The sequence below is a fragment of the Protopterus annectens genome, chromosome 2.part1 (assembly GCF_019279795.1).
Source record: "Protopterus annectens isolate FY-2018-M chromosome 2.part1, PAN1.0, whole genome shotgun sequence".
Taxonomy (NCBI): domain Eukaryota; kingdom Metazoa; phylum Chordata; order Ceratodontiformes; family Protopteridae; genus Protopterus; species Protopterus annectens.
In genome coordinates this window covers 1,819,238,594-1,819,257,589 of record NC_056729.1, presented here as the reverse complement: position 1 = coordinate 1,819,257,589, position 18,996 = coordinate 1,819,238,594, and the positions used below count along the sequence as shown (strand labels likewise).

The window sequence follows — 18,996 nt, the reverse complement described above, 5'->3', positions numbered from 1 at the left end:
TATGAATAATTAATTCGCTGGCAGATTACCTCACTTTAGTTAGTAAAAGGAGAATGAGCTATGTGGTTTGAAGCTGCTGATGTCAAAACACCATTTGAAACAGCAATAGAAAGAATTATCTGCCACTGGAGAGCAGCACAGCCGAGTGTCTTCCTCGTTAGTATAGTGGTGAGTATCCCCGCCTGTCACGCGGGAGACCGGGGTTCGATTCCCCGACGGGGAGCATGCGATTCCTTTTTGGTTTGTTTGTCATCAGAGCACTGGATCATACCTGTGAACTATTAATAACCTATTAATAGCTACATCAACTATTAATTTCTATGGTACGTGGTTCGATTCTGACAAACCTCCTTTAGTGACTGCATTAGATGGAGCGAGCGACTTAACCAGACTCACCAATGGGGCATTTTTGTTTGGTTTGACTCCTTAACAGTCCCCTTGACTGCAGGCCTAGTAACTAGCTGTCAGCCCGTTGCCACGAGCTTCCTGCTTTCTATCACTGCTTTTCAGCAGTGGGCACAGCACAGATTTCCAGATAGTCAGACCCTACCTGTAGTGCTGTAGCCAGACGTAGTATAAGGGGTAAGGTGTAGCTCAGAAACTTGAAAGATTGCTGTTTTTGACATATTTCTCCTACTGGGTCTCTCACTTGGTGACCTCTCTAAACAAGTCGTCCACACTGTTCAGCGCACTTTAAATACATTCATTAATTACTGCAAATGCCGTGTATTCTGTTTATTTTGCAGCGTGCTACACTGTACACTTCTTGCACGTGGAAACTAACTCCGAGCTATCTGTCGCATAAGTTTGAGCCGAGGAAGTCAATTCTGCAAAGAGTCAATAGACCAGCGCACGCCCACGTGAGTGTATGTGGGCGGGCGTGTGTCTGGGTACACATATAAATCTATCAGCCTATCTGCCTCTCCATCCATAGCGATCGCTGTATGTATGTATAGATAGCTAGATAGCTAGATGGATAGATAGACAGGCAGATAGCTAGCTAGCTGTCTAGCTTGCCAGAGACAGAGCAAGATGTTTGAGATACCTTTTAATGTGCTCTAGACTGCTTCAGATAAACTACTTCAATTGAGAAAATCCTGCTCTGTTGTGCGGCAGTACATCAGCTGATGTAAGGACTGCAAGGTCACAGAAACAACTGTCAGCATTTTGTCGATTACGTTTCAAATGTGCTTAAATGCACAGATGAAGGTACTTTAAAAGAAGACGGCTGCTCTTTTAGCAACCTGTTTTCAAGTTGGTAGGTGGCCATAAGGCCTCTGGCAGGTAGCCCAACCCAGTTTCCTCAGTGCCCCAAAGTACGGTCTGGAAAAGCAGCTTATTGACAGGTCAGAACCTAAGGTCTCTTGCAGTAGCAAGAAGCAGCGTCCCTGGGTGGGCTTGAACCACCAACCTTTCGGTTAACAGCCGAACGCGCTAACCGATTGCGCCACAGAGACATTAGCCTGACTCCTGCAAAAGTACAACAAAAAGGGAAACCTGTCCATCGAGCTGCAAATTCAAAAGCCAGAGACTGAAATGGTGTAAAATATTGTCATCCCCTTGGAGATGTTATGACTAAGCTTTAAAATGTCTGATGTGCGTTTTATACTCTGTCTCCTTAAAAACAAGTTAAGAGGTATTACAGTAAGACTAACGGCAGAGGTTGAGTGAGTTAGTGCCTCCACAGATGGCTGTCACCTTTTGGTGGGCAAAATATGGTACACAGCAGGTGAGAAGATGTGGTGTGTATTGACTGAAAAGGAAAATGTAAGGCAGAGTAAGAGCAAATGGGGTTAAAGTCAAAGTGCTAGCACAGCATGCAGGTGTTTGCTTTCTCTGAGAGTTGATGACATCCTGGGTGCCACATCACATCAGCTAAGCCAGTACACGATGGTGCTGCCAGCATCCCAGGCTTGACACCCCCCGCCACACTTTGATTTGCCTTGCAGCAAGCAGTCTCGAGGCCACACTGGAGAAGAAAGAGGTGTAAAAGCAGAAACTGATGTGGCGTGGACGGGCAGAAGGAAGAAACTCAAGAAAGTGGCTGATAGGTGCTGTCCACACTGGCTCGCCCTCCCTGGGAACAGATGTACTTCTGGTGAGATCTCCTTATGTAGAGCATCCTTTCCAGTAGAGTCCTGGGGACAAAGGAGGAAGCACTGCAAGACAAAGCACCATAAGCGGGCAGGCTGACATGCATAAGAAACCCGGAGCTTAAAATCCTAAGACAGCCCGAGGAAAAGTTTAAAAGAGTAACCCTGAGCTAGAGCATTGCTTTTTGGGTATGCTAATCAGCTAAAGGGTGATATTTCATTTTTTGTCTTTTTTGTCAGTTTTCTAATTAAAGAGATTCACCACTGAGTAGGCGTGATGCTTGAGCAGAAGGGGCGATCTGTTTATTCGACAAACTGCAAAGAGTAACCACCGTAAACCAAACTTGTTCTACCAGCTCATTAGCATACCCAAAATTCCATGCTTCACCGTACTTTTTTTCCAACTTGTAATTCTCTCTTTGTCACCAAATGGATTTGGAAACAGATGGTGTTGTGACTCAGCACAGATGTCATCCCACTCTTCATTTTTGAAACACTGCTGAGTTTCTAGGCCGCCGTAATCTTAACAGACTCCCCTTGTCTTATCAGAGGAGATCCAGCAGCTGCAGGCTTTCCTTTCGTCTGCTTTGTTTGGATGTTCTGGGTTTCCAGGTTTTTTTCTTCTTCTTTTTTTTTAGTCAGGCTTGTGCCTGCAGGTTAGCTGCTATCAGTCACGGCCTGGTAGATGACGTCTCTGCCCTGTCACGGCATGCTGGTCATTGTGTCTTACTTACAGATTGCCATCCATTGTGAAGCAGTCCTTCTGATGTCTTCTCCATTAGATAGCATCTCATACAGCCACCAGTTTTCATCCTGATGCCACACGTTCTAGAACTTAACATTACCTGATGTCACACATTCTAGAACTCAACATTACTTTCTTCTCGTCCGTTTCCTTAGTATCAGAAGCACTTAAGACATGGACAGAGCAGCTTCAGAGACAAGAGACTCTCTTCAGTTAGAACAGTCATTCATTCAGCTGAAGGCAGAGAGACGCCCTGAATTCAAAACATTTACTTCCCTCCCTTTTGGCCGATAGCTCATTTTCAGTGCAGCGTCGCAGGTGAGTTTCAAGTGCAGCAACTCTTCCCCACATGTAGCTATGAATAATTAATTCGCTGGCAGATTACCTCACTTTAGTTAGTAAAAGGAGAATGAGCTATGTGGTTTGAAGCTGCTGATGTCAAAACACCATTTGAAACAGCAATAGAAAGAATTATCTGCCACTGGAGAGCAGCACAGCCGAGTGTCTTCCTCGTTAGTATAGTGGTGAGTATCCCCGCCTGTCACGCGGGAGACCGGGGTTCGATTCCCCGACGGGGAGCATGCGATTCCTTTTTGGTTTGTTTGTCATCAGAGCACTGGATCATACCTGTGAACTATTAATAACCTATTAATAGCTACATCAACTATTAATTTCTATGGTACGTGGTTCGATTCTGACAAACCTCCTTTAGTGACTGCATTAGATGGAGCGAGCGACTTAACCAGACTCACCAATGGGGCATTTTTGTTTGGTTTGACTCCTTAACAGTCCCCTTGACTGCAGGCCTAGTAACTAGCTGTCAGCCCGTTGCCACGAGCTTCCTGCTTTCTATCACTGCTTTTCAGCAGTGGGCACAGCACAGATTTCCAGATAGTCAGACCCTACCTGTAGTGCTGTAGCCAGACGTAGTATAAGGGGTAAGGTGTAGCTCAGAAACTTGAAAGATTGCTGTTTTTGACATATTTCTCCTACTGGGTCTCTCACTTGGTGACCTCTCTAAACAAGTCGTCCACACTGTTCAGCGCACTTTAAATACATTCATTAATTACTGCAAATGCCGTGTATTCTGTTTATTTTGCAGCGTGCTACACTGTACACTTCTTGCACGTGGAAACTAACTCCGAGCTATCTGTCGCATAAGTTTGAGCCGAGGAAGTCAATTCTGCAAAGAGTCAATAGACCAGCAATTGTAAGCATGAGGGCATACGTACTTGTGTGCATATGTGTGCATCTGCATGTGTGTGTGTTGTGGTACTGGGACTGGGAGTGGTGTATGTACAGTACTATTAGTTTAAGTTTGTCTCTTTTTTTAAAAGCATGGTGAGTAATAGCTGTTGTGTTACAGGGAGTTGTTTTGTTCTGTACTTTAACTTTATTTATATTGTTTCCTAGAGGTTTAAACATTCAGATGCCTGTTCAGCACAGTAATTAATATCCAATACCCATTCAGGTTTCTGTTCCTAGCACATTTTCATACTAGACAAGGTGTGATGGCTGCAGTGGTTCTGTGTATGGCACTGCTGCAATTTTCGTATTCCTTGCCCTCTGTGTCTCTTTGTATATTGTACTTTACAGGTCTGGGCCTTTTCTTATGCCTGTTATTTTGTTATTTATGAGTTACTTCTATATGCAGCAACACATATTCCTGCTTTTGTGTTTGTTCCAGGAGCACTGCCTGGTTAAAGTATATTATCACACTTTTCAAAACAACCATAAACAACAAATCCTTAGAAATAGGAGCAGGAGCAATCTCCTTTCTGTATGTAATGTGAAAATGTACAGTGTATGATTAAAAAAGTATGACTCTTTTGCAATTAATTTTGTTGTTATGGATGGCTCATGATTTATTTTTTTGGACGATGAAAATCTTAACATGACATCATAAAAGACTAAATCCACAATCTCATATTGGTTATATTAGTGAACAGGCCACTTTTTTTCCAAGTTAATTGCAGCTACAGGGGAGTCAAACATCATTGTAAAATACGCTGTCAGTTATATGTCACAGATGTAACTACTTTAAAATCATAGCCTAATTATTTATTAGTTAAACAGCAATTAAGAAAGTAGCTCTTCCTCTAAGGAGTACATTTTTTAATTCCCAGAATGCTTTGTTGGCATTTGGCAAACATACACCATAACTAATTTGATATATAAGTTTGCAGGGGGTTCATAAGAACAAAACAAAAAGATACACTTTTCAACAAGAAAACTAAAGCATTAAAATATGTTATAATCTTTATTTCATTTCCAAATTGGTTGCAGTTCTAAAAACTAAAATACACTCAAAACATTAATTGTAAAATAGATATGCATGAAAGTGCAATAATACACTTTTTGTAACTTGCTCATTCTTACACTATCCAGCTGTAAACTGAGGCAGGCACACCCAAATGAAAAGATAGAAAGGTTGTTTGTAGTTCACAGATGTCTGTTGTAAACTATAATACACAAAAAAAGTTACATATCCTCATTACATGTTAACACCCAGGAATTCTGTGAGAACCATCTATTATATTTTAGAATGGTCAGTGTGACGCCTGTGCACTGGCCCAGCAATCAAGGAGCCTCAGTCCTCACCACTAACACCAGTGAGGGGCATCCATATAGGGAAAGGATAATAAATATACACACAATAAAGTACAATTTCCCTTAAGAGCACACAGAGATCACAGTCAATGTGGGTTTGGTTTCTCCCTTTCTCTCCAGGTCCCCAATAAGACTCCCCACTGGCACAGCTATAGGGTTCAGATCTCAGCCTAGCTGGGCAAGCTAAAACCTCCAGCACCCTCTCTGTCTAACCAGTGCTTTGTGTCCCTGCCCAAGTAGGTGACACAAACACACTTTGAGATAGGAATTTATACAACCACACAGACACTCCTGGGGAAGGCTGGCACAGATTCTCCAGCTGTGCCCCTTTACCCAGACTATACAGTAGTACCACTGGCCACCACCCACTATTTATTTAAGTATTTATTTACGTTTGATGACCGGGGTAGTCCACTGGGCAGATAAAGAGCCTGTTTTCAGTGGAGGCCCGGGGAGAAAAGCTCCAAATCTTACAGTTACAATAATTACAATTTTAAATGAATATAATATTGCAAAAAAAAAAAAACACAATGGTATGTACAGAAAAAAAGACATTCACATAAGAATAAACAATTTGTAAAGATAATGGTGTACATAATGACAGTGACTAACAGTTCATGGCAGTTAGGTAGACAAAATGTTTTTGTATTCTGAAAATTTTCAGTCAGAGTACTTAGCAAGGACATTTGTCGACCATACAGCTGCTAGGTCCTGTCATGGCTATGTAAAAATTTATTGTGATGGGAGAATAAGTCTAATATTATATGCGCAAGGAGGCATAATAAGATGGACATTAGAGAGAAATTTGACTCTGGAAGGGAATAGAAAGATAAGGAATGAGGCAGTGGTTAAGGGAGAAAAAAATGAGTTGGTTACAGTGGAGACTAATAAGAGAGGTGGAGAGGTGGATTAGAGGGGTTTATGTTGGAGTGTGACATGGGCATTTCCATTTAGATGACAGATGGGAGAAAAGCTGAGATAAGATTTTTGTGTGGTTAGGTAGGTTGTGCAGGTGAGGGGGGAGAGAGTTCCACTTTTTAGCTAAGGAGAAGGACATTAGTAGTTGGACTGGTGGACGTGAAGGTTTGTGCACCTGGAGGAGACTTTGGTTTAATGATCTGGGTGAGCGGTTGGGTATATAGGTATTTAAGGAGGAGGCGAGAGATGGGCTGTCTGAAGGTTTAAAGATGAGCTTGTGGGCTATTGTGAGTTGTAGGTAGCTGAGATAGTTGGGTAGTTCACGACAATTCAGGGTGAGGAGGGAGTGGTAGTGCTGGGATGAATTCTTAGAATTGGTTGCAAATTTCCAAATTTTGTGGTAGCAGTTTTCAAGTTTGGTTCATAGGCCAGTTTGGAGATTGGTGAACAAAGGGGCACCATACAAAAGGGAAGGGAGCAGGAAGGTGGATGCCAGAGTTTGTCGAGTAGATGAGTAGAGGGGGTGAGGAAGCGGTGGTGCCGGTAAAGGAGACCTAACTTCTGGTGGGTTTTCCTAATTGCGATGTGGGTATCAAACTTTAGTGCTTCATCAGCGGTGATGCCAAGAAGCTTGGTATTAGGAACAATTTCAAGGGTGGTGGTGTTTTGGCACTGTATGGTGAATGAGTTTTTGTCTATAGCGGAGTTTTTGGTAGGGGAAAAAATAATTAGTTTTACTTGCATTTAGAGCTAGATGGTTGGACTTCATCCAGGATTCAGTTGTGGAGAAGGCTAATTGAGTTTTTGCTAGGAGATCAGAGGGGGAGAAGGCTGAGCAGATGGTGTTTGAGTCATCTGCATATTGGATCACAGATTATTCTGGCATGGAGTGGGAAAGTTGTTTATGAATAGGTTAAAGAGTAGAGGGCCAAGAACAGAGCTTTGAGGGGTTTCTGTGGGTGTGGGTAGGAAGGGGGAGGTTGAAGGTTTCCATTGCACAGCCTGTTGGTGATTAGACAGGTAGCTGGAAAACCAGGCACTGGGGGAGGGAGTGAGATGTAGGGCGGAGAGTTGGGATAGGAGTAGGGTGTGGGAGATGGTGTCAAAAGCTTTTGAAAGGTCATGCAATAGTGTAGAGATTTGCCTGAGTCGCATTCCAGGTTGATGGTTTCTAAAAAGGAGAGAAGGGCAGTCATGGTACTGTGGCCAGGGCAGAAGCCAGGTTGGGTTGGGGATAGGAGATAGTTTTGGGTTGGATATGTTATGAGTTGTGCTTAAATGTTTTTTGTAGTACTTTTGAGATTGGAGAAAGGATGGCAATAGGCCTAAAGTTAGTGGTGTCTGTGTTTTTACCCCCTTTGTGGAGGGGGATGATGTAAGCATGACACCAGATAGATGGAACGTATAACTCTTGTATGGATCTGTTTATAACAATAAAGATGGAATAGGTGATGCTGTCTGCAGATTGAGGAAGGTGAGTGGAAGATTGTCGGGGGCACTGCGGCAGGGTTTGAGTTTAAGGAGAAGTCTTTTTATAGTGTTTGTGGGGATGGAAGAGATACAGAATGGAGTGGAGTGAGGTAGGGGATTGTGTTCCTGAGAGGAGTGGGAGGGGCTGGGGTGGATGTTATTGGTGGGAAGAAGGAAGAAACTTTGGCAATGCAGTCAGTGAAAAAGGAGTTGAACTGGGTGGCTGTGTCAAGGTCAAAGAGGTTGGGATTTGGGCAGGGGCATTCTTTATTACCAGGGTGCAGAATGGATGAGATAGAGTCCCAGAAGTTTTTGGGATTGGTTGAGTGCAAGGACTGTAGCTTGCAGAAGTGTGCTTTTCGGTCTTTATTAGTTTTATTGTGGAGTTTCAAAGCTGTTTATACTCTAGGTGGGAGTTGGGATTTTTATGTTTTTGATGATGTTTCAATTTTTCCTCTCTTAGATGCATGACTAGTTTAGTTTCTTTGGATAACCAGGGCCAGGGATTGGATTTGACGAATCTGGTTCTCATGGGGGCTTGTTGGTTAAGAATTAGTGGTTGAAATAGGATACAGCATCATCTAGAGGAAGGGTTTTTAGAGGGGACCAGTCAGTATGCCTTAGGCATTCTAAGAAAGTTTGGGGGTTGAAAGAGGAGAGGTTGTGGGATTGGAAGTAGAGGTGTTGCTTTTGTAGAGGAGATGGGAGGCAGTTGTCAAAAACTGGTAAGTGATTACTGAGAGGATCTGATATAGTTCCAGCTGTGGTGATAAGATTTGGGTGAGTTGTAAGGATCCAGTCAATGATGGTACCAGAAGTACCATCTTTGTTTGGTCTGGTTGGCGAGTGAATTAGTTGGGTGAAGTTGTATAGGTTTGGAGTATGGGATGGGGCTTTGCAGTAGATGTTGTTCCAGTTGATGTTGGTGTCCCCGATGATGTAGGTTTCATTTTTTATGTTGGAGAAAAACCAGGAGAGGATGTTTTCAAGAGTACTGATGTTATCGCCAGGGGGAATATAGAGGGCAGCAACACATATTGACTTGTGGTTGTTTATTTTTAATAGACCTATAGTAATTTTGTCGTTGGCAAAATTTGGAATTTATTAATTAATGAGGGGTTATGGTACATATAGCAGGATTGGCATATTATAGCTACTTGCCCTTCTGTAATTGGTTCATTGTTATTGAAAATCATTTTAATTATTCAAGGTGGTAATATTTAATTGTCTTTAATGAAGGGTTTGAGCCAGGCTTCTGTAATAGTGATTAAGTCGGGTGGTTATGAGAGAGCCATGCATGGAGGTTTGGGATTTTATTTCTAAGACTTTGTGCATTAAGAGTAGCGAAGTGAATGCACTTGGGTTTTGTGTACTGACTGGAAGGTATGGTGACATTAATATTAGAGAGGAGTCCATGGCTGGGGTGGATGCCGCCGGCCAGAGAGAGGGAGATATGGCGGAGAAGTAGAGTAAGGTAGTATGTAGGGGATGGAAGATAAGTATGTTGTGAAAGAGATGACTTTTTGGTAAGGCATTTTAGGGATGGGTAGAGGGGGGTGTGGAGGGGGGTAGTATGGGTTTGAACAGGGGGATTAGGTTGGAGTTGTAAAGTTCATGCGAGATGTGTGTGTAAGGAGGGGGAGTGAGGGTGATGGAATGATTTAGTAGAGTGTGTATGAGAAATATGGTTATGGTAGGGAAGTTGTATGAGATAGCTAAGAGAGCAGAGGGAGATTAGAAGGTAATTAATGGGAGATGAGGAGTGTTGATATGTAGAGAGCATTGTGGAAGGACATAGTGGTGGAGGTGATTTGAAATGCAGGTGGGAGAGGCTTAATGTGAAGTATTGCTGTGATTGGTGTGGGAGTGGGGAAGGAGGAGTTATTAGATTGTATAAATGTGAAGTACTGAGGGGTGGTTAGGAATTGGGGCAGGAGGTAGTTAAGAAAGGTGAGCCCACAGAGTGAATGGGTAGGTGGGTAGAGCCCAGGAAGGAGGTGAGGAGAGTCTACACTGGGGAGAAACTGAAATCGAGTGAAATGTGACTTACAACCAGATGAAAAGGGGCTACAGTTATACAGTAGGTGTGTGATAACTTTTTGTTAACACGTTTGTTTAACCCGTGACAAAAATTATAGCTAGGACTTTTGTGGGTAGTGTTGTGTTTCTTAGAGAATGGGGAGTGAGAAGCTAATTTACTAAAAAAATATAACAGTGGAGAACAGGAAAGAGTTACTACTAAAAGCGCAAATGCAGTATGCAATGGTGGCACGCTGGGACACCTGAAGGTGGTGAAAGGAGAACATGCTGCAGGCAAGAAGGATAAGAGAGTGAATACTACGTTCAGTAAGTTCCAACCTACAAGTAGTGGAATTAAACCTAAGTGAGCTTTACAGGGTAGAAAATAAAGCTGGAGGGTCAAGAGAGGCAAGCTTGGGCCTTGGGCAGTAGGCTGCTATCATGCACGTGGGAGGTGCAATTTATAGTTCACAAAGCTAGTAAGCAACAAGTTGCAATGTTAAGGCTACATACACCCAGGGCCGGTGTTAGCATTTTGGGGGCCTCCAGCAAATGTCAAGTTGGGGGCCCCTTAGGCACTTCCAGTATAAGTATCATCCTATCAATGCCATCCATCCTAAGCAGCCTTTATTTGGGTGGTCTGCAAACTTTTTTGGGAATAGTAGCCACAGACAGACCTGCAGCTACAAGCTCTTACATTACAACAGGCCTAACACCACACTATCACTATAATTTGACCTGTCTAACAAAGGTCAGTTACAGTTACTGGCACTTAGTTGCAAAACAATGATACATTGCAACAAGTCATATGTACAGGTCTGGACTTAAAGTGAAATGATGACTGGGCTGACATTTCAATACCCCGTGTAGCACACACACACTCTCACTGCACACAATACACACACACACACACACACAATCCAGTCTCTCTCCTCTGATTTGCACTCCTTTTGGGCTCCCCCATACCATGCATGTTACTTTTCTTCCTTATCTCACATTCTGCCTTACTCTCAGCTTTTTCAAGAAGCCATAACTTTCTATATGCTCTGAAATGCATTTTCACAACCTTTTCATCCAATAATGGCTTGAACAGAAATTATGATTAAGGAAAGAAATTCACTGTTGTGGTTCAGCTTTAGTTTTCCTTGTATCCTTTCAACACACCTTTCCTGAACAAGACAGCCCGGTAATAACCATTTAGGAAATAACTCAAGCCAGGGCCCAAGAAGCCACAGGTTTATAGATGGTCTGAGATGCATTTTAGAGCATTTTCCTCAACATTTTACTCCAATGGTGGCCTAAACAAAAATCATGAAAAAAAAAAAAAAAGAATTTCAGTCTTATTTTTTTTCTTTCAAGGAAGACGTAAGTTGTGCCCAAGGCTTAATTTTTAAAGCTGACAAAATTGTAGCTTACAGTAAACTAACAAGCCAGTAGTTGTGAGAAGTCTTATCTGGGAATACCACTGCCTACCCTCCGTAACCCGCTACAAAAGACAGTCACTGCCACATGCATCCCTCTGGTGTTAGACTGGGATGAAAGCAGAGATTTAAATTACCTCTTTGTCATATATTTCAAGTGACTGCTGATTTGCACATACATAGCACATGTTCTTTACTTAGCCCCTCAAAGACAGACACATATGTGCCTAATACATGATTGTGAGAATGATTTCAGCATAATATATTCAAATTTGTTGCTCCTAGACAGTACACCCTCTCTTACACAAGCTATAAGTAACCTTCTTTGTACACCTCTGAGGGTCTCAGAGAAAACTGCCCTCAGCTCAACGACACAAGCCTTATAAGCAACTTCATGTTGCACACTCTAAGGTTTGACCGTGTGAAAATTAAAGTTGTAATAACCACCTACATGTCTCCAGCCCCTCATAACCTGCCTTAGCAGCTTTCTGTACACTCACATTGGAAGCAGGCTGGTTTTAGAATGGGTGTGGCTGTAAACAGAGAAGGTCATCAGCTTTTTCCTAAAAGAAGGGTCACATCTCAGCACCATTTAGGTTAAACAGCGTATTCAGAAAATTGATACATTTTTCTCCAACAAGCAACAGCTTTGGTGGGGCCTCCACAGATTCAATGATGATTAAGGCGAGTCCCACGTATCCATTTAGACTGGAAGTCTGGTGAGTGGGGGCTACCAGACCCCAGAGGCCTCTATATGTAAGTGTCTGAATGTTCTGTGATATATGTTTATGTCTTAACTTTTGAGAATCCTAATAATTACTTATTTAGGTACATTTTTTACTGATACCCAGAAAGAATAATGTCACTGTGTCCTGGCATTATTGGAGTGCGTACTATATAAAAATCTGGGGATATTTTTACACACACACACACACACACACACACACACACACACACACACACACACACATAAGCCACAGCAGTCCTGAGAGTTTGTACTACTTAATTTCCAGCAAATAGCAACAGATTGTGGAGGGGAGTAGTATGGGTTTGAACAGGGGGATTAGGTTGGAGTTGTAAAGTTCATGCGAGATGTGTGTGTAAGGAGGGGGAGTGAGGGTGATGGAATGATTTAGTAGAGTGTGTATGAGAAATATGGTTATGGTAGGGAAGTTGTATGAGATAGCTAAGAGAGCAGAGGGAGATTAGAAGGGGTAATAAGGAGATGAGGAGTATTGATATGTAGAGCATTGTGGAAGGACATAGTGGTGAGTGATTTGAAATGCAGGTGGGAGAGGCTTAATGTGAGTATTGCTGTGATTGGTGTGGAGTGGGGAAGGAGGAGTTATTAGATGTATAAATGTAGAAGTACTGGGGGTGGTTAGGAATTGGGGGCAGGGTAGTTAAGAAGGGTGAGCCCACAGAGTGAATGGAGTGGGTAGAGCCAGGAAGGAGTGAGAAGTCTACAGGGAGAAACAATCAGTGAAATGTGACTTACAGATAGAAAAGGGGCTACAGTTATACAGTAAGTGTATGATAACTTTTAACACGTTTGTTTAACCGTAAAATTATAGCTAGGACTTTTGTGGGTAGTGTTGTGTTTTAGAGATATGGGGAGGAGAAGCTAATTTACTGAAAATATAACAGTGGAGAACAGGGAAAAGTTACTACTAAAGCGTACGTATGCAATGGTGAAACGCTGACACCTAGTAGTGAAAGGAGAACATGCCAGGCAGAAGGATAAGGAGGAATACTATGTTCAGTAAGTTCCAACCTACAAGTAGTGGAATTAAACCTAAGTGAGCTTTACAGGGTAGAAAATAAAGCTGGAGGGTCAAGAGAGGCAAGCGGGCTGCAGTAGGCTGCTATCATGCACGTGGGAGGTGCAATTTATAGTTCACAAAGCTAGTAAGCAACAAGTTGCAATGTTAAGGCTACATTTTTATTTATTTATTTATTTCACATTTGTTAACCGGGCTAGTCCAACTGGATACATGTCCATTTTCAGTGGAGGCCCGAGGAAAAAAGCTCCACTATCTAATACTTAACAAGCTAAGAATATACAAGTTATACAATAAAACCATTTTCATAAACTTCTTAGTGGCTATCTAAGTGTCTGAGTACAATGTGAGTCAATAGCATGAGTCTATAATAGATGCTTTACTAAGTTATGAAAGTTTTAATATAGACATAAGTAACAAAATCTATAATTTTATATAACTAATGAGCTATAGCCAGAAACATTTTTTTTAAGGGGAAAGTGAATAGTCCTAGAGTAAATGGAAGAGAGGAAAGGAAGATCAGGTGAGAGGAAAGGAGGGAAAGAAAGCAAGAGAGCAAGGTTACCCAGGGTTATTGCAAGAGCAAAGCCAGTGGTTAGTTAGGAAGAGCTTTAGGTTGGTTTTAAATAGTGAACTAGAAGTCAGGGATGTAAGGTCTGGTGGTAGTAGATTCCATATTTTGCCAATTGAGTTAGAAAATATGGAGTCACCTGCTACATTATTTGCTCTAGAGGTTTTTACAAGAGTTTTGTTACAGGAACGTAGATTCCTCATGTTGTGGTAGGGCTTTATGAGGGTAGAGAGCATTGGTGTGTTTTCAGGGTGGTAGAGGACGTTGTGGGCAATAGTGAGTTGATAGTATTGTATGAGGTGGGGTAGTTCCAGCCACCCTAGTTTTATAAGATTCAAGCAATGGTGAGTTCTGTATGGAGAGGCAGTGGCAAATCTGGCGATGTTGTTGTATGATGTGGCTAGTTTATTGAGGTTGTACTTAGACAGATTAGTGTATATAGAAGAAGTACATATAAAAGGGTTGATATTAAGTGGGTTCTAGCTATAGTAGTTCTAGCCTCAGGAGTTAGGAAAGACTTGATTCTATAGAGTGAACCGAGTTTCCTGTTAGTTGCTTTTATAGTGGAGTTGATATGACAGTCAAATTTTAGTTGGTTGTCGATAGTAATACCCAAGAGTTTCGTAGTTTGGTCAGGAGTGATAAGTGTGCCATTGTTTGATGTAAGTGTGAAATCAATGGAGGGTGATAGGTGAGTGGGTGGAAAGAGCAGAAGTTTGGTTTTCTTGGGGTTTAGTAGGAGACAGTGGTTAGAGAACCATTGCTCAATGGTGGTGAAGGTGTGTTGTGTAAGTGAGTGAAGTTCAGTCTGGGTTGAGGCAGAGCAAATGATGGTTGTGTCATCAGCATATTGAATACAAGTAGATAGAGGAGTGGCTAGATGCAGATCGTTGATAAAAATGGAAAACAGAAGAGGACCTAAGATGGAGCCCTGAGGAACTCCTATAGAGGTGGGGAGAAGATTTGAGAGATGGTTGTCCCAGAGAACTGCCTGTTCGCGTTTTTCAAGATAGGATGAGAACCAGCTTAAGGCTTGATTGTCAAGAGAGAGGGAATGTAAGCGTTGTAGGAGAAGTTGATGATTAACCATGTCGAAGGCTTTAGACAGGTCTACAAAGAATGCAGAGGAAGTAGGCTTCCTTTATAAGGGGGAACTAATATTTATCAGCTACTAAAAAGGCCCTTAACAAAGGGTGTCCAATTATTACTGTGCAATATTATTATCCAAATGGTACGTGCAACTGAACAGTCAAGGCTTATTAGAGTGGCTTGGCCAGTATCACTATATCCATGCAATGTACTCTAGAGCTTAAATTAACTCAACATAAAACAGCCACAGTTGAAAGGTTTAAAAAATGTAATAATAAATAAAAACACAAGACAATACGTCTTACTACACAGTGCTAGTCAAGTCTTCAGAAACCACAAAGAAATACTTAAAATAATACAGTAGAAAAGTCCTGACATCAATATATAAAAAAAAAAAGACTGATCTAATCTTCCTATTTCTTAGCTATATCTAAGAGAAAACACAGTTCTAAAATAAACTTACATAGAGAACACAGGCAGAGTGCTGGTGAGTTGGATGTTCTCAAGACAACGCTAAAATGCCCTCATTCATTCTGTCCTTAAGTTGATAACATAGTGCCACTGATTCATTTCAGATTACATAATTTCTTTCTGATTCCCAGGCAAACAGAAACTCAGAGGTGAATAGCCCTTTTCATCTTGCAGCTGGTCAGGAAGCCAGAGGAATAAAAAAATATATACATGCGAATTCTAGCAATTAACTCTGGTCTCAAAACAATAGCCAGAATTTCTTCATCCAGACATCTCGGTTCAGAGTCCTGAGATCAAAAACAGTCATGAAATGCTTGACTTTATCAGCTTTCTTACAGCAGAATACCCTGTTACATTTTTTCAGTTCAACATCCAATACAGTCTTTTCACATTTAAGAGAACAAGCCTGTGGCTTCCATTAACATTTACAAATTACAGAGTTATCCACAAAATTCTATCTAGCTAGGCTGGCAGCCTTTACCTGTCTTCACACCCCCCCCCCCCACCGAAGAACTCAAGCTAGTTTTTCAAGTGACCCTTGAGAAACATTGCTTGAGAGGGTTAGATCTATCTGAGCATACCTTACCCCATTCCCTGTCTTGACAGCTCATCTGTTTTGACATTGCTAATCCCACTGCAGTGCTGCACTGACATATATGCTTGCAACCCTAGGCTCCATCTTAGCAACTTGGCATTTTGCTGGCTGGCTCTGTGTAACCATGTTAGGGGATTCTGGTCTGTAACTACAGTGAATTTTCTTCCATACATATATGGCTGAAGGTTCTGCAGTGCCCACACTAGGGCTAGACATTTCTTTTTTTACAGCTGCATAGCATTCCTCCCTGGGTTGGAGCCTATGGCTGAGATAAACCACTGGGTGCTCTTCTCCATCTGAAGAAATCTGGCTAAGTACAGCCCCACCCCATGGTTTGAAGCATCCACCTGCACAACAAATTGTTTGCTGTAATCTGGACTGGCTAACACAAGGGGTCCTCCCAAAGCTTCCTCAAGCTCCTGGAATGACTGTTCACATGCTGTGGTCCACACTACTCTATCTGGCCTGTTCTTGTCAGGTCTGTGAGGGGAGCAGCTATGGTATTATAACTGGAGGCAAACTTTCTGTAGTACCCTACTGTCCCTAAGAATGCCCTCACCTGATTTTTGGTAACAGGTGCAGGCCATGCCTGAATGGCTTCCACTTTGGCAGGTTCTGGCCTGATTTACCACTCCCCAGTCTATATCCCAGGTAGGAGACCTCTGCCATACTCACCTGACATTTGCTGGGCTTAATGGTCAACCCTGTCCTCTGTAGTCTGCCCAGCACCTCCCTGACATGTTGAAGGTGCTCTTGCCAGGAATGGCAACATCACCTTCAACATGTCAGGGAGGTGCTGGGCAGACTACAGAGGGCAGGGTTAAGGTGCTCTTGCCAGGAATGGCTGTAGATGGCAATATCATCAACATAAGCAAGGGCAGACCCTCCTGCTAGGATATGATCTACAAGCCTCTGGAAAGTCGCTGGGGCATTTTGCATCCCAAAGGGCATCTTTATGAACTCATACAAGCTAAAAGGATTCACAAAGGCTGAACTTCTCTCTAGCAATGAGAGTCAATGGGACCCGCCAGTAACCCTTGGTAAGCTCAATGGTGGTAAGATATTTAGCCCCACCCAGCTGCTCTAAGGCCTCATCTGTCCTAAGCATGGGGTAAGCATCTGACTCTGTGTGACTAATTTCCTGTAGTCCACAGAACCTGGTGCTACCATCCTCCTTTGGCACAAACACCACTGGGGAGGCCCAGGGAGTGTTGGACTCTTGAATCACCCCTAGTTCCAACATCTCCTGTATATCCTTCCTCAGAGTCTGCTTGACTCTCTCAGGCACCCTATAAGGGACCTGCCTAATAGGCCTTTGGAGTCCTGTATCCACCTGGTGCTGCACCAGATGGCTGCACCCTGGTTTCCCAGTGGACATGTCCTCAAACTCCTGCAACTGCTCTGATTTCTCGAACCTGGGTAGGAGATAGCTGCTGGGACACTGCTACCCCTTCCCCTGAGCTGTCAGTCCAAGCTTCACTGAGGAGATTAGTCACCAGATCTCCCTCAGACTCCTCCTGCAAGCCACTGCAAATACTCAGCACAAAGGCCTCCCTATCATGGTAAGGTTTTATCATGTTAACATGGTACAATTTGTGCCCCTGCCTCCTGTCTAGCAATTCCACCATGTAGTTAACATTACTTACCACCTTGTAGGGTGCCTCCCAAGATGCTTGTTGTGTCTGACAGGAATGAGAACCATTGCCTGCTGCCCTACAGCATACTCTCTAGCTCAAGCAGTCCTGTCATACCATATATTTTTCTGTTGCTGGACTTCTGCCAGGTTCTCCTGGGCCAAGCACATGAGTTCCCTGAGCCTTGCCCTGAGGTTTAGGACATATGCCACTGTAGACTCCTTGTGAGAATCACACTCACCTTCCAACTCATCACAAATTAAATATAGAGGTCTCCTCACCCTATGCCCATACAGCAAGTCAAGCGGTGAAAAAAACTGTGGATTCCTGAAGAAACTCTCTGTAAAAAAACAGATGGGGCAACTATTTGTACTACTTCCTCTTAAACTGGTCTGCAAATGCCCATAGCATGGACTTGATTGTAGAGTTTAACCTCTCAACCAGACCATTAGTCTGGGGATGGTAGGGGGTGGTCTTCAGATGTTTCATTCCACAGGACTTCCACAGACAAGCCAGCAGGTCTCACATGAAATTGGCACCTCTCAGTCAGTATTTCTTCTGGGAAACCTACCCTGCTGAAAATCTATAAAGTACAGTTTTGTACCTACCATAAATGTAGATGTCCGAGAGGTATGCATCTGCAGTCCTTACAAATGGGTTGTCCTGGCCTCAGGCAGCCCTTCGGTCGGCCGGATTCCAAAGTCTGGGTCTGGCCTCGGCTGATGTCGCACTTCACCGGACGTCATAGCTGCAGTTCAGTGGGTATAAAGGCATCAGCCAACGCCATTTTCCTCAGTGTTTCTTGCCCCAGATGCCAGGTGCCCTCTAGGAAGGCTAAATTTGGATAAATGCAAATGTTTCCAAACAATAGAGAGCAAATAGAAATAAACATGTATATACATATATACAAACAAATACACCATAATAGATTCCCCCAGCTAGCTACAAGATGGGCAAATACCCTAGGAGTACCACAGAGGGAAGGAGGGTAATCCTGACTGCAGATGCATACCTCTCGGACATCTACATTTATGGTAGGTACAAAACTGTACTATGTCCTTCAAGGATGCATCTGCAGTCCTTACAAATGGGTAGAATACCATAGCCAAACTGGGGGAGGAGGCACTAAGGAGGCACTAAGAGTTTATGGTGTAGTTAAGATCCCTTGCAAAACAGCAGTGGCAAAACCTGCTCGGGATCTGGAGTATAAAGGCAGATTATAATGCTTGGCAAATGTATGCACGGAGCTCCAAGTAGCAGCCTCTAAAATGTCTTTGGTAGCCACTCCTCATAAGAAAGCTGTAGTAGTGGCTGTAGCCCTTGTGGAATGAGGTCTGATGTTTTCTGGAGTTGCCTTTCCATGAAAAGAGTAACAAAATCTAATGCAATTTCCTATCCATTTTGAGATTGTTTGTTTTGAAATTGCTTTTCCTTCCATTCCTGTTGCATATGCTACCAGAAGCTGGTCAGTTTTTCTATAGTTCTTGGTTCTGTCCAGGTAGTAGCGCAATTGTCTGTGTACATCCAAGGTATGCAGCAATTTTTCCCCCCTGTTCTGTGGGTTGGGGAAGAATGTAGG

The 18,996-nt window shown here is 42.8% G+C and overlaps 2 non-coding genes across 2 annotated transcripts; one reads left to right on the top strand and one right to left on the bottom strand.

The window, feature by feature from the left end:
• Positions 1–1,383: 1,383 nt before the first annotated feature.
• TRNAN-GUU lies at positions 1,384–1,457 on the bottom strand. The gene has a single exon. It is a non-coding gene; the product is annotated as a tRNA-Asn (tRNA).
• Positions 1,458–3,345: 1,888 nt separating this feature from the next.
• TRNAD-GUC lies at positions 3,346–3,417 on the top strand. The gene has a single exon. It is a non-coding gene; the product is annotated as a tRNA-Asp (tRNA).
• The last annotated feature ends 15,579 nt before the right edge of the window (positions 3,418–18,996 follow it).